Source organism: Crassostrea angulata, chromosome 7 (assembly GCF_025612915.1).
Source record: "Crassostrea angulata isolate pt1a10 chromosome 7, ASM2561291v2, whole genome shotgun sequence".
NCBI lineage: Eukaryota > Metazoa > Mollusca > Bivalvia > Ostreida > Ostreidae > Magallana > Magallana angulata.
Genome location: NC_069117.1, coordinates 6,311,769 through 6,328,388, shown reverse-complemented (window position 1 = coordinate 6,328,388; position 16,620 = coordinate 6,311,769). Strand labels below are relative to the sequence as shown.

Here is a 16,620-nt window from a genome sequence, read left to right as displayed (position 1 = left end):
GGGTTAAGTTTTTAAGTTCATTACATATTCTTTATACAAGCAAGCAAAATAATATCTCAGATGAACAATGAAACTTATATAAGATCTTCTCATAACAAAAACAATTTAGTTATTCTGCTGTCCTTTGTATTTAAACAAAATAGATTGAATAGTGTTTGATTTCAGAACACCTTAGGTAGCAAGGGAGAGTTTCTGATGCGAAACCTGTGGCTATGACTGTTGTGTTGACTTTACAAAGTGAAATTGCAAGTTACAGACGGGAGGTAAAATAACACAAAAAGTAGGTGGATGGGACATTGTAAACTATACACCGGTACGTTTCTGACATATGATTGTGTAACACGCACACGGAACAGAAAGTAACACTTTGCGGTGAATAAGCTGGGGGGGGGGGTGGTCTAAAAAGCTGAAAAATCATAAAAAAAATTGCAAAATATAAAGGGTCAAAATCTCATAATTAACCAGCATGTAAAAAATTTCACAGGTTTTGACTAGTAATTGTCTTCAGAAATTGGTGATTGGCCTTGTAAAGAGTGAATTAAACGCATTTGTGCAGAATTGGAACTGAGGAAATTCTAGTGAAACACATCCCCTGGCTACAATGAATTGTAAAAAAAAAGTCCCATGCCACCTTCGATTAAATATGGAGTAAAAAAAGAACAAAATAAAAAATATTAACATAACATTACATATAGATAACACTTAGATAAACAAGATTCGTAGGTAGGTTTAAACACTCTAAAGTATGATACCACGTTCAAGTATAAATTATTATGCTTCTGAGGTTTGTTTTGTACTTTGAATGTAAACTAGTTTATACATCAACATCTTAGATATAAGACCAAGACGTGGCATTTGAACAAGTCATCCATTCACCGTTTTTGTATAATACACTTGTCCTTTCTTAATATCATCAGCATGTATTTTGCACAGGTAAATATATTTATTATATTAGATTTACTATAACCTTTTAATGACAAGGGAGACAAATCTGTCACAATGTGTGAAAGAAACTTTTAGCGGGAAGATATTTTGAAGCAATTATTACATAATATGATATTTTGAAACAACTTTTGATTTATATATTAAACACATTTTATAACACAACAAGTAGAGAGTTATAAAACTATTAATACCAGGAATACTTTCAAAATCCAAAATTGGAAATGGGGATTCTGTATGAATATTTTAAGAGTATTGTTTCTACGATATTTCAAAAAATGGAACTTACAATCCCTTGTTAGGATATAAAATACGAACATTTACCATTCAGATATCCAAAAATGTCACCTATTAATTTCAACTTTAGGTATAAGACCCTTTAAGATTAGTTTGGAAATGAGCAAACGTTTTGGGTTTTTGGGGTTTTTTTAATATTTTTCCATCATCACTCAATTCTTCCTTTGCAGAGTTATTAGAATAAAGAATTGCTAATGAAATATTCTTTAAACAAAATTTACTGATTGTTATGCTTTATCCACAAACTCAAAGTCGCAATTTGATAAATTATCTTTTCGCAACTACTAAATGAGAGGTTTAATAAAAATACCTAAACCATTGGCATTCGGATTGTATGATATGAGTTAAAGATTATATAAAAAATCAAATAGTCTAATTCATAGATAGCACTGTTTAATGCATCTGAAATATGATAAAAATTAAAAAAAAAATTCAATGCTTTAGAATTGCACTTCTAATGGTCAAATACAATTTGAGTGTCATTCGTGGAGTTATAAGCAAGATACAGGGCTCACAATTCTTTGTCATGGAAAAAAAGACCCGTGCCCTTTTTTGTTTACATAGGTTACATATACCAGTAAAAATCGATTTTAGACTTGGATTCACTTATCATGTCTCTTGGGTTTTGTGGAAAAGGGATCCTGACTATCATCAACATAATTTTTTTCGTACGTATAAAACCTGAAGGCTGAAAGCAAAAAAAAAAGATGAATAAAACAAAAACATAAATTAATCAGCGAAGAATAGTTGCTTGATATTGAATGGATGCGTTCCAAATCAAATCAAATCAAATTATATTAAACATGCATGATGCCTTTTTATAACTATTTATTATACTATAAAATAATATTTCAAAAGTTTTCTTCTCCAAAAGAAGATTTGCAATATAATTTATAAAGAATTTTTCGCTTTCTCAACTATCCAAAAAGCTTAACATATAGTCTTTGGCAGCTCATGGGATTAGGGTTGGTCATAGCTGGGGCCCTAGCTTTAACAGACGTGTCCAACATCAACGCTGATCACATTAAGCCTCTCTTGGATTCAATTCCAGTGGGCTCCTTCGAAGCAGGCAGCCTTGTCAACAGTCTGTCCACTCTGATTATAGTTAATGGAGCGTTCAAACTACTGATTGCGGGACTTGGTCTGTTTGGAGTTTGTTGCCAAAATAAATGCATGCTGGTTACGGTTAGTTTAAAAATGTATTTTTACTTGAAAATGTCTTTGAATAATCTTTTGTGAAATCCAAATTCCTAATTCATGCGCAGCGTTACAGAGAATGATTTCTTTTTCTTTTTTTTAAATCTTCAATTCTTTTTTACAGTAAATGTTAGAGATTCAATTCATGTGCCATTTTTCTATCTGTATTTGATCTAAAAATAATTTCTCTTTTATAAATTTATAATTATCACAAATAACCTCTTTTTATTATATAATTTATTTGAAAAAGTGATTGAATGGCAGCAAAATGTCATTTGGTCATTTCTAACCAATTATTTGCTTGAATATTTATCTACTTTTATTGTGTGTCCTACTCTTAAAACTCAAAATTCGTATCCTTTTCAACAGCATAAATATATTGAATTATAAGAAAATTATTTCAAAGCATTTAGTTGTGTACTACAAACACATTTTTCATTAAGGCTGAAAACGTTGTTGTTTTTTTACTTCTGAATATTTTGTTTCCGTCAAAAGCAAAAAAATAAAATAACTTTGAAATACTTTTTAAAACTAGTGACTCACTAAAGATAAACTAATATAACACTCAGACATTATAGAACCAAATGCCTGTATATGTGGGGGTTTTTTTTCGTTTCAGTATGCAGTCTTAGTGTTGATGTTACTTGTAATGAAGATTGCAATCATAACCTTTAGGTATACAATAAAAAACAATGTGCGTATTAAATAAAGTATATTAGTAAATCACAATTCAGAAACTGTATCAATGGAGTAAACTTATTCTCCATTAAAAACATTTAATTTATTTCTATCTGATAGAAACAATTAAGAAAGTTACAAGCAACATTTTACAACGAACAAAGAAAAAACTGTAAGTCGTTTTAATTCTACGGTGTTAAAATTTCACGATTTCTAATCAAATGCCTATGCCGATGATTTTAATTTCAGTCTGCTAGAAAATCATTTGATCAGAATATAAGCATTAAAACGTTTTTCGAAACTAATCGTAGTATTCACGATGGTTTAAATTTTGCGGGAAAATAATGAATCGCGAACATAGTGAAATTTAAACCATCGTGATTATTTGCCAATCTACAGTATTTCTTTTTCATAGGTTGAGAATGAAGTAAAAGACAAGATGATTGTCTCTTTAAATATTATTTTAAAGACGATACAACTACTAACAGCGATTCCATATCAAATGCTTGGAATTACATGTTTATGACGGTAGGTATCATCTACATGGAGTTGTTTAAATGAACAAGTGAATGAAATTTAGCCATATCATTTTTAAGACTTTTCTCTATCTGTTTCATCTTGACTGTTGTGGAGTCAATCCTGGAGTATCAACTACGAATGATTTCGATGTTACGTCTTGGTGTACGACTTCGGGAAGCTGTCAAGCATCTAGTTCACAGATCCCAAAGACCTGCTGCCTCAATGTTGACGAAAACACATACACCACAGCTCCAACTTTCTGTCATTCAATCGTTACTACTGGAACATACAATAACAAGGTTGTAAATTATATGTTTATTGCATAAGAATGACGGACATACGTATAAAGACATTTCTCGTTTAATTTTATTTGCGTATTGTAATTTATTAAATGTTTTTATGTTTTATTCGCCATTTTCTTTTTTAAGGGATGCTACGATGCACTTAAGAAGAAACTACTGTCACAGTCCCCGAGTATTATCGGTGTCATGGTCATAGTTACAGTAATAGAAGTACAACGTTTTAAATATTATCTATGCGGCAATTTATATATTTATGCAAGTAATATTACATAAGTCATACTGACTTGATTTCGAGGGATTGCACACAATTTAGTTTTGTTTTTATCGGCAAAAGTCAGCTCATCCCGAGAATAAAATTGGTTCCATCAATTACAGCAAAACTGACAATACTCCCGAAAAATTAATTATTTCTGGTGTCCAGACTTTATAACTGTATTGCAAATAGATTTCAGATAATTTTCAGTATATAACCATAGTAAATGTCGTTACAGGTACTCGCTGTGTGATATTTCATTTCTGGTATGTTGTCAAGCTGGGGACAATTCAGCGAGGATCTCTGATGTGGCCAAAACATAAGGACAGTAGTGTGTATTTTTAGACATGAGGCAATAGCAACAGAATTGAAATAAATTTAAACGGGTTTTTTTTGTAATTAGATACCGCTTGTATTTCATATTCACTCCTCGAGAAACAAAAACATTGACAAAAAGAAAAACAAGATCTGGAAAACAACAGAAGAAAGCTTATATTTTCCAAAGACGAAGCTGTATTTCTTACCAATCAGAAAGTCTTTCACTTTTATTTTGTTTTTTTAAATGTTTGAATTTGATAAATTAATTTGTGTAACCGAGCAGTCAAGCAAAACGAAGATGGTGTACTGTGTATCTGATGACTTTTTATTTTGAATATATATAGAGGCATTGACCTACAAAATAATACATAATATGAGAAAACTGACAAAATGAAAGAAAATACATTAGCTATAAGTTACCACAAATACATTATACGTTTCATAAAAAATCAATTACAGTGCGTACTGTAAAGAAAGCTAAACTTTGAACTTTACAGACACAATCCAAGTATTATAACTTTAATTACAAAAATACACTTTAGTATTGACAATGCAATTAAAATAAAACCAGAGACTAAACATTTACACTGATAAGTAAAACATAAGTTAATATGAAATTTACATACCATAAGATGCAACAGATATCAACCGGATGGTATTTTCTTGAAACTGTATACTGCTCTAACTTAATTAGAATTATTGGTAACTTATTTATACACCTAGCTTCAAAATAATTGGTTAATATTATGAACCAATGAAATTACAGATAGGAAGAACTCAATTTACTTGCGCAGTTAAACTTTGGCTGATATAATTTTAAGATTCTATTGAACAAAACGAAAAATAGAAAATACAAAACGAATAAATACACATAGACATATTACTCTACTATCACATTTGAAAAAGATATTTTGTTTGTTCCAAATACTTCATAAAACGGAGTGTCATTGCCATAAGTTAATTTATTATTAGGTAATTTCTATAAATTCTTTAACGGTTTTGTCCAAAATGTGCCCGTATTGTCATTTTATCATTTCATAACACCAAGGGTGGTAAAGGGATTGTACCTGGTTGGTGGAAATAACAAACCATTAACATCTTTGAAAATTTAATGTGATGTACATCATAAATCGTGTCTGAACAATTTGTTTTGGAGGGGGGAAGGGGTAGAAAGATAATATATATCATCTCTTTTTATCTTTTTTCATATGCATTATTTTGTGTGGGAATCACAAATATGTTAAATAAGAGAAATCTTATGGAAAATTGTTTGATCATTTAAAAGACATGGAAACAATATCATATCTGATTTTATTTCATGGCATTGCATTCCTGTTACAACTCGCATAAACCAAGAAAACCTAATAAATCAGATGTAATCTATAATTGAAGTTAGTGAATTGTGTAAAAACAAAAGCAGGAATGTCTTGCTAGGTTGCTCCATATAATGTAGTTCTATTCATAACTACATCATCGTCTTTTTTAACAAAAGATAAAAGTCTTAACAAATTGAACTGAACGGCAAGGCGAATACCGTTTAAATTTGTGTAAAACAATTCAAACGTGGTTTTCATCTAATATGTTGTAAGAATGCGATAAATTTTGTGCAGTCTTTAAAATAAGAAAGTGACTAAGACGTTTTACAAGATAACAAGATATTCCTTCAATAACGAACAAATTCTGGACAATCCAGCAATTCTAAAAATGACATTTGATGATAATAAACAGTGTTAAAAATCAAAAGTCCAATAGACAAATACAGGAGCAAGGCAATCACGAACCCCTTAACGATGCCGGGTCTAATTTGTTCTGCCCTAGATTTTTTGATGAAACTTTTTGCATGAATTTCTACTGATATAATTATTATTTTAAGATTAAAAAATAAGACATTTACCACACCGTTCGTTTAGGGGGTCATCTCAAAGTTTGTTAATCTTTAACATAGGACCCTATGGGATTTTGCTTGAAATGTATCTATTTTGCATATTTTTTACATTTTTTCAAAACTTCTGCCCTAGGGATTTCTTTTTCTGTTCTACATATTAAAGTTATTACTAAAAGGCATCAAATGGTCAAATAAAAAAACCCTTTTACCTCCTGGTTTGTTCTAGGGGTCTTATCAAAGTTGATTTTTGTATGCCCAATTTCCCAGATTCGTCAGATAATGGCTATTTTTTATATGACAAAGGCGGAAAAGGTGATCTATACAGTATTATTAAAACATTCAGACATATTTAAGTAATAAAAAAATATATAACATCACATATTAAGGGTCATTAATATAAAATACATGGTTACTGTCTTGAAATATATGAATTAAGCTATATTAAGGCGGGTTAAAAAACGTGACAGAGGGCTAGGTTGCTGAGCCCTCTTCACGTTTTCGACCCGAGCCCAAATATAGCTTATACTTCGAGACATTTAAGTTTATTCCACAATATAACATTATTTTTACGCATCAAACGAGATATTTTCAACAATTTTCGCTGAATATCTGCAGTTGAAACTATCACGCCATGGCGTCAACCAAGCAAAAAGATGACGTCACAATACAAATGAAACGCTGCGCGAAAGCGTGCGTACTCGTTCTGTACTCGGCCTCGTTAAACAAAATTAGAAGTAGGATTAGGTGCCATGGGGAGTGACAATCCTCTGCTGAGTGGTCACATCCTAGATGATTAGCTGATAAATTATGGTCAAACAATAAGGATATAGATAGGTACATTCAACCCAAAGATAATTAACGGTTTGTTATTGTCATTTTTTTTCATCAAAGCTTGTCTCATCTTGATCATGAAAATGATCATACGTAGAACATGTCTTTGCGCATCGAATTATCTAAGAGACAAAAAATCTATATGCAGGTGAGGGGGGCTAGACTGATCCTCAGAAATATTGAGAGAAAAAAACCTAATTCCCAAAATCATGAAAATCCTAATCCGTGGGGGGGGGGGGGGGGGGGGGGGGGGAGTATACCTATAGTTCCATTAAAAAAAAATCTTACCTAACAAATTTTTTTTTCAAAAATAACGACATTCCTAATCCGTGGTGGGGGGGGGGGGGGGGGTAGTATGCCTTTGACTCCAACTTTGACTCAATCTTTCAAACGTACATTACGGAACAATAATGTTTCCTGCGAAAAAAAAGTGGGGGGGCTGAGCCGCCCTCTATTCTGCTATGTGCCTAATGGTTACGTCTAACTTGGCAAAACGAAAAAATGGGGGACTTAGCCCCCCCCCCTCCCCCACTCCCCCAACCCCGGTTGCGACGCCTCTGAGTAAGGAATGTTGAACACATAAAAATTGAAGTCATCATCTTATACAATTGAAGTAAAAAAATCTATTTAAATTGCATGCCTAGTGACATAAAAGAGACGCTATATAAAGAAATTCACAACACTTAAAATCTTTGCATGTTATGTTAATGACACACAATTTTTAAAAAAATACATTTTTGTTTTTTCTTCTTTTTTAATTTCATATTGAAGTGTACATTATAAAATAACATACATCCGCTTAGAAATATTATTGTTTAGGCGAAGAAGAGCTTTGAATTTTCAGCTCTCGAATACGCAAGTACCTGAATAGAGTGGCAGACGAGTGCATAGTTACGAAACATTGATTAAATATTAGCAATCCGTTTACTTATTTATTATAATTTTGAGATCGATGTAACAATATCTGTATGGAGTGTTGTTTAGCATGTAAACAATGTTTAATATGCCGAAACTACGTACAAGGCAGTGGAAGTAAAAATATAATATAATTTATCTAAATAAACATTTTGCGATTGAATCGCTAAGTCATAGTCTTCTTAAATATCTAATTATATCAATATATATTTTTAAGTTCTTGAGGATAATGTTTTTAAAAGGAAGCATTCTTGATTGCTGAAGATAGGTACAATTGAATTAAAGATAGGTACAATTGAATTGAACCTATCTTCAATTACTAAAATATTGGCAATAATGAATACTCCCTGTATAGTACGTCATTTTCGTTACGTCACAACTGGCGCGAAATAAAATCGGGATCGGGATGATAAAATAGGCAATATGATTTTGTCAACTTTTCGCCTTAAGACAAACAAAAACTCATAATAATTGTTACCGCTTTAATAAATAGAGTGATTATCAACTGAATTATACATATTTTGATAAAATTATAGAAAAAAATAAAGCCAGTTTTTTATTTAGGTAGATAGTGACCCTAACTACGTCACTACCCTAATTCCATCACTTTTGGGGTATTAGGGTATACATGTTTTTGGCTTACTTATTGATATACATGTATATTTTAATAAGTAAATGATGCCTTTTGCAAATATATTGCCCACACACATATATATATATATATTTATTTCTTCTTTTATCTTCGTTGTTGGTGCTTTCCTCGTTTCCCTCCATGTTGAAATGTCTTCAAGGGAGCGTTCATTATTTTCAACAATACACAAAACGAATTGAACCTAGGTATAATTGAATTGTACCTATCTTCAAATCCTTTGTAGATATGTCTGAATTGAACCTATCTTCAAATCAATTGTACCTATCTTTAAATGAATTTTACCTATCTTCAAATGAATTAGAGATAGGTATTATTCAATTGAACCTATCTTTAATTGAATTGAACCTATCTGTAATTGAATTGAAGATAGGTATAATTCCTTTGTACCTAGGTATAATTATTTCCACCTATCTTCAATTCAATTGTACCTATCTTCAAATAATTGTACCTATCTTTAATTCAATTGTACCTATCTTTAATTCAATTGTACCTATCTTCAAATGATTTGAAGATAGGTACAATTAATTGAAGATAGGTACAATTATTTGAAGATAGGTACAAATATTTGAATATATGTTAATTTGGCGTTCCATACTCTTTAGCATGTCTGACTCTTGTAATATACTCATTTCATAGCTCCAAAGTTCCGTTAAAGCAGTTATTTACAACCAGAATTACACGATATAACATCAAAACTTTGTTTTATCTAAAATAAATTCCAATCCAAAGTATACCAACAACTGTAGGAATAACCATATCTCCTACAATTTGTCACATTTATTCAGCATGTGGCGTTCATATTCCTTATACATGTATTTACAAATTTTTCTCAGTTTAAAGGTTTTCTGTCGAGACTTGTTTTATTTTTAAAGCTGTGGGAAATTAGTTTATAGACTTTTCTCATAAATATTTAATTTGAATGTTGTGATTTGCTATATGCGTTAATGTTTTACTCTTTATTCGATTTTCAAGTAATGTGACGATGCACTGAAAGGGAAACTACTCTCTCAATCTTTAAAAAGATACAGATTTTGTGGTCAAAGTTATAGTTCTTGTCAAACAGTTAAATATCATTTATTGACTAATTTTACATTTACGCAAGTCATTCCAATTAATTTGAGCTGATATCATGGGATCAGTCATATTTATGTTTTTGTTATATATACAAATGTAAAACCATTCCAAAAAAAAGAGATACGCTGTAAAAAAAATTGTGAAAACAATTCAAATAAATTTCTAATAATATAAACTGAGTAACAATCTGATAAACTGTTTTGCAGTTTCTTACATAGGTAAATAACTAAAGCATTTTACGATACAATCTCTTATTAATGGATATATTTTTGACAACTCGATAAGTTAATACAATTGAATTATTTACATATCATGCCTTATGACCACAATTGGCACCACTGAAACAACTATGTAATACTTGTATATGCACGTGCTATATTAATGATTTACAAACTCTTTAACACTGAATTTGTTCTTTTCTTCTTTTTGAATTATTTCGAAGTGTATATGGTGAACTAACGGACATGCATTTAAAGAAAAATGTACAGCTTTTACGAGGAGGAATTTTTAATCTTTAGCTCTCGAGTTCACCAGTCATTGAATAGAATGGCAGACAAGTGTCCTGTTACAAGATATTGATCGAATTGGCAATCCGATTACTAATTTATTTTTAATTTTGACACCAATGACATAATATCTGTATGCAGTATCGTTTAGCATGTACAGGATTTTTCCAATTAATATGCATGAAATAAAAAATTTGATATGCCGAAACTGCAATTCAGAGTAAATGAAAATATGAACTAATCCAGATAAATAAACAATCTATGTGAAAACGGCTCAGATTTAATGGGTAAGTTACTACATTAAGAAGCTCTGGGGAAAAAAGGAAACATCGCCCTGTTTTGATTCAACTCTAAAATGAATATTTAGTAGGATACAGGATCCACAAAGATAACGTTGTATTTCCTCACATACTAATGTTTTCTCATAGCAAATATATTTGGTTAATTTGGCTAATACATGAAAGATTACTGCAAATAGAAAATAACAGTTTTTGTTTTGTTTTGGTCGTGACTGTTTTTTAATAAGATTTTTCTAACATAATATGATTCTTGCTTGATAATGAATAATTTGTAAAGGTGTTTGCTCTTTGCAATTACTCACTGGGCAAAACTGAAGAAATGAGATCGTAAAAACCGTGTTTTTCTTAATGAACGAAAAAGAAATTCACTAGAGGCATTAAAAACTTTTGTTGAATTAGTATTACTTATTTTGAGTTAAAGTAATATTTTTTGTATTGTCAAATTCTATGCCTAAATAAGAAAAAAAGACAATAATGAGGCATCAGACATGCTATAGATGCACGCATGGCGAACGGAACAAAACCTTATGGCATTTACCTTAAACCGAATCTAGCCACTCTTGTTTGCTCATACACTTCCGATAAGATAATGATTTTGGAAAAGACTCAGACGCTAAAATGAACCTTTGAGAAAATTATGAGGATATGGTTTACTTTAGATTAAACAATTTCCGTTTTCAGCAGTGATTTTTATCAAACTTTTAAAACCCCCATCGTACCAAGGAAGTAACAAAAGATATTTTGTTACCTTGTCAACGATTAAAACAGTTCAACCTCTTTATTTCTGAGGTAGTGGTAAACAGCAAGCAACCCTTACAAACAATTAGCCTTGACAGCACTTCTTTCAAACACTTAAGAATCGACTGCACCGTGCAATGTAATGATCTTCTTGACCCTTATCGACAAGCGATTCAAAGAGCTGGGTCTGTTTAAATGCCTGTTGGGATATTTCGAAAACCCATTTTTTACTTGTTTGCAAGATGATGTTTACTTTAGATCCTAAACTACAACTAGCGTATTACACAATCTTCCAACGAAGTATTATTTTTAAAATTCAAAGATTTAATACAAACCGGTATAAAATCTAAGTACTGAGAGTACTGAAAGACGGGGTCTTGAAAGTGTGAATTTGTAATTGTCCTGGATTTCCTCGAATATGCTTCCAAAATTTATGAGTTTGAATTATTTGTTACAATCAATGTTAATTCGGCTTTTTTGCAATTGTCTGATACTTTGTTTAAATTTTACTTTATCCCGGCCTTCATAATTGTAGAAAATTGACACAACGGTATATTATATAAAATAAGACCCCAAGGAAAAATTTTAAAAATTACTACCTACTGGGAAAATCAAACAACTATATCAAAGTAGATAATTTTAATCATTAGATTCATTCAATTTTGTGATCCAAGGGAAAATCCACAAGTCGGACGGTATCTGTAATAAAAGTTTTATGAAAACCCCGAAAACTCTAAAACTGCTGAATAAACAAACAAAGTGAACATTTGTATACCGATAACAAACACAGGCACCTGACGTTAGAAATATTTTTTTTACAATAAGATTCCAAGAACTTTAACAATAAAAAGATTTGTCACGGTCGCCATTTTGATTTTTAAGACCGACTTATCTGACACGATTTTCTTCATTTGCGATTCATGCAAAATTAATAGGTAAAAATAAATCCGTTCGCCACTTATACTCCTTTTTTGTGTAAACTCGTGCATCACCTACACGAATTACGATACAACCGTTCCTTTCATTAAAAATCATACTCCGAAAATCAGAGACATAAATAACAGAGATTGTCAACTCCGCCATTTGCGTGTAAATGTTACGGGACCGACCTTACTTTGAGAACTACAAGTGCAACAGCAATCTTGTATAAGTCATTAAATTTAAACCTGAAAGTAAACATGAACATGAACCTGTAAATATTTTAAGCATGTTTTATTTATGAAATATTTACAAAAACTCTTTATCTAGTTTTTAAATTACTTTTTTAAAACTTATTGACTTTTCACAAAGTAATGGTAATGCATTACTTTACTCATGTAATGGTAATGTAATGCATTATTTTCCAATGTAATTCACCCCAAGCCTGATTCCAACTAAGCCGGAAAACATGAACATTAACATTTAAGTTGTTTCTTCAATCGATAAGACTGTATATATTATATGATGTATAAGTCTTCCAAAATGTATAATCTATTATACATTTTGCTTACAATGCATTGTTTAAAATTTAAAATCAGTTTAATCAACTAAAAAGCTAACGAACAAAAAGGCAAATTTAGACCTGTTTTTATTTTCTTTGTACGAAATTCCTTTAGAGACGAACAGCAGTCGTACTGCTATACTCTGTCCCAAGTTTTTGCTTCCACCACTTTTTGCTTGATATTTCAATAATAGTAAATACCTTTGTGCTCAAACTACGTTCATCCACTAATATAAAAAATGTCCAGATTATCTGTTTTGAAACGCCCCCTCTACCGCTTCAGGTTTCAATACACATCCCGAAATTGAAAGTCTACGGAGATTTTGCATTGCAACAGCCATTAATAAGCCCGGATGATAACGTTAAAAAATTGCGCGATGTATTCCGAGTGTATTCCGAATGGAGAAAAGATGTAAACATTCCCCATTATAAATCTCCGTAAGGAATCTGTTTTCGTTCCTGTGAATTTTTCTGAGTGGAAAGGGATAATTGTTCAATGAAAATATCTTGGATATATTCCCTTTTAACGATTTCAACTGTATCTCTTTCACAGGTATGTGTAATTTTATTAAAAATCATCAAAAAGCGATGGAAGCAAAAACTCGGGACAGAGTATAGTAGATTGGAAGCCAATGAAACACCTATTTAATTTGTAAAGCATCTGTGTATAACCCGTCCCGATTTTAACTTCGGCTTGCGCATGAAGTTTGGTCGTATTAAGGTGAAAGATTGTCAAAATAAAATTCAAAAATTCACAACTTTTAAAAAATGGCACATTGCGTTAGGGAACTTTAATTTTGAGTCCACCATCAACCTCTTCTATTGATTAATGAGCTCGTACATCAACTGAATCGTCAACGGCGCTGTGCATTCAGTTACGTAACTCATTCCACATTTGAACCTGAGCAAGAATATTTTGATCAATAAAACTATTTGTTTATTTTCTAAATAGAATTTTGTTTATACACAGAGGACATAAAAAGATTTAATGCGTGTTTATATAATACATATTAACTGAAATGCATGAAAACTTTCTGCACTATTTTCTCACGCGTAGACTCAATTCATGTGTTCTACGCGAGCCTTCCGGTTTGAGACTTCGGCTGACAGTAAACCAATAAACGGGGTCACGTGACCCCGTCTTAAAAGGTGACTTTCTGTAATTTAAGATAAACTGTACCTGTAACATAAATGCTGTCTATAATTTCAAAAAATATCATATATTTGTAGTGCCAAATTGGTATTAGCGCAATCTTTAATACTGTGGAATCATCATTGTTCGTGGGAGACCAATGTACACAAAAATTGGCTACCCTCAAACATTGACCCCCACGAATAATAATTCTACAGCATCAACGTTATTCAGTAAACCTGCTATAATTATCATTAAACATTCAGTATTCATTAAGCGTATATGAGTTTCATCATCTGTAACTGTTATTATGCGAGAAGTAATAAGAAAGTATGATAATAATAATGGTTATTTTTACTGAACAAAGACATCACATCGCGAACACAGTTGAGATCAATTAAATACAAATTAAATGCGATTGAAACTTTCACTGTGCAATGATGAAACCTCTAATGATACATTATTCACTAATAATAAAAAGTTGCATTAGTGGTCATAGTGAAAACCATTTTTTATATAGCTTTTTGTCTCAAACGTATGGTGTATACTATCCGTGTGATTAACCTCGCTTCAACGGCTTCAGTGACCTATTTTCGAAGATTTTCTAGTATTTTCCACATAACTTTTTCTACTACCAAATATTGATTGAAATGGATTTTGTCGAAGATTTAAATCAATTTTTGAAGGAAAACACATAACTGTGTAATTTAAAACCTGCAAATCACGTTAGCTACGACACGATGAAAACAGGACGCTTTGGTTGTGTTTTGATACAAGAACTTACCGAAATAATGTCTCCCAAGACTTTAACTTCACCATCACTGTCCAGCAAGCATCCTTATTCAATATTTTTGACTTAGAATCATTAGGCTGGTGTTTGTTTTATAAAACATCAACAACTGTTCGAGTCAATTCAAACAGACGAGCATTTGCAACTTTGTGTTTGACTGTATGTCAATAAACTTGATTATTCAAGTCCTCTGATCAGTATTTCCATTTATTTAAGTGATTAAGCTCTAAGAAAATTATTTAAAGATAAAATTATTTCAAGGTCTTTTTTAGTGAAACGTTACATTAAAACAGATTTATCTTTGAAATGGTGTTCTTGTAGTTATATTGCGCAGGGTCACAATAACCATTAATAATTTAAGATCAGATTTTCTGTTATTTTTAAAGCTATTTAAAGCTGCTCGGTCCGATGATTTTATAGCAAATTTTGTGAACCCTTTTAAACGATGGTTACTAGTATACTAAGAATGTGTACAATAAAACACAATTTCAGTAGTTTTTACGTCAATAAAGCCATATTTAAAACATATAATGCAGGAAATGCGTTTTAAAACAAAAGAAACATAAGGGTACCGTTTTATTTTGCCTTATATCAAAATTTGCCCCTAACGTCGAGGCGGCTCTGACTGTATTTCGATTTTAACGTCGATATAAATAATGGTCAAACTGTTTTGGCGTAAACATATCATGCGGGTTGAATTAACCTAATCATTCGGGGTACGGGCTTTGTTTTGTTTGGTTTTGTTTTTGCCCATAAAGAAATTATTTTATTTACTTTGAATATTTCTAACTTTGAAAGGAGGCCGATTCTGCTGGTGTAAATAGGCAAAGTCTATTACTTTCTAAGATAATTGGTTTGTATGAAAAATTATTCGATACTGTATTAGCGAAAAAAAATCGGAACATGAAGCTTTAATGTATAGTAATGCTCTGCATAGTATGCTCAATGGTACATTATTACGATGCAAATAAAATAAGACCTCTTAAAGCTGCGTATCGTATGATCAGTATTGTAGGAATATTCAGCTACAATTCACGAACAACAATTTTTTTAAACGTATGATTGATTAATTCAATGATGGCCAACTTAAAATGCATTTAAACCTAAACAACTAAAGTTACAATCTCCTCATATCACAGCCACTTAATAGCCATTTAAATGCGTTAAAAAAGAGATTCCAAACACTTTACCACATGTAAACCATTATTTAGGTATGGTCCAATGTCAAACTCGTTTGTATATAATTTAGAATTTCAAGATAAACCTTAGTACTTTTGAGACATTATTTTTACAATAGCCGGCGCAAACCTTTGACAAGCTAATTACATTTATAATTGCATGCAATAGTTATGTGGATGAATGTGCATTTGAATTCTGTTTTAGCAAATTTAATTATATACATTTGTTTATTTACTGATAGTCATACTGACGGCAAGCAGGTCAAAATTCTAAAAATATTTTTTTATTTTATTAGAGTTAAACTTTTCAGCACAACAAATGAACAATTTGAAATTTAGATTTAAAAAGGATTTTCATTTGTTTCCAGAAAAACAAAAATGTTTCTTAAATTGCATATGATTAAATTAAACAGAACCTTTGAACATTGCTTTATAATATCAGAATTTGTTTTTAAAAAGTAGAATGATTGATGTAAAAAGAAATGCAGAAATATATAAATATTTTAAGTCACACTTTAATTACAGTATTTATACTCTCCACTTATCAATTATCATCAACATATCTTTATGAATAACAGAAGTTTGTATATTGTTATCTTAACAATTCTTTTAGACAGCTTCAAACTTCGTTATG

At 31.1% G+C, this 16,620-nt stretch overlaps 1 pseudogene; it reads left to right on the top strand.

Moving 5' to 3' along the window:
* Positions 1-1,850: 1,850 nt before the first annotated feature.
* On the top strand, positions 1,851-4,681 carry LOC128193061 (CD63 antigen-like; annotated as a pseudogene).
* Positions 4,682-16,620: the final 11,939 nt, after the last annotated feature.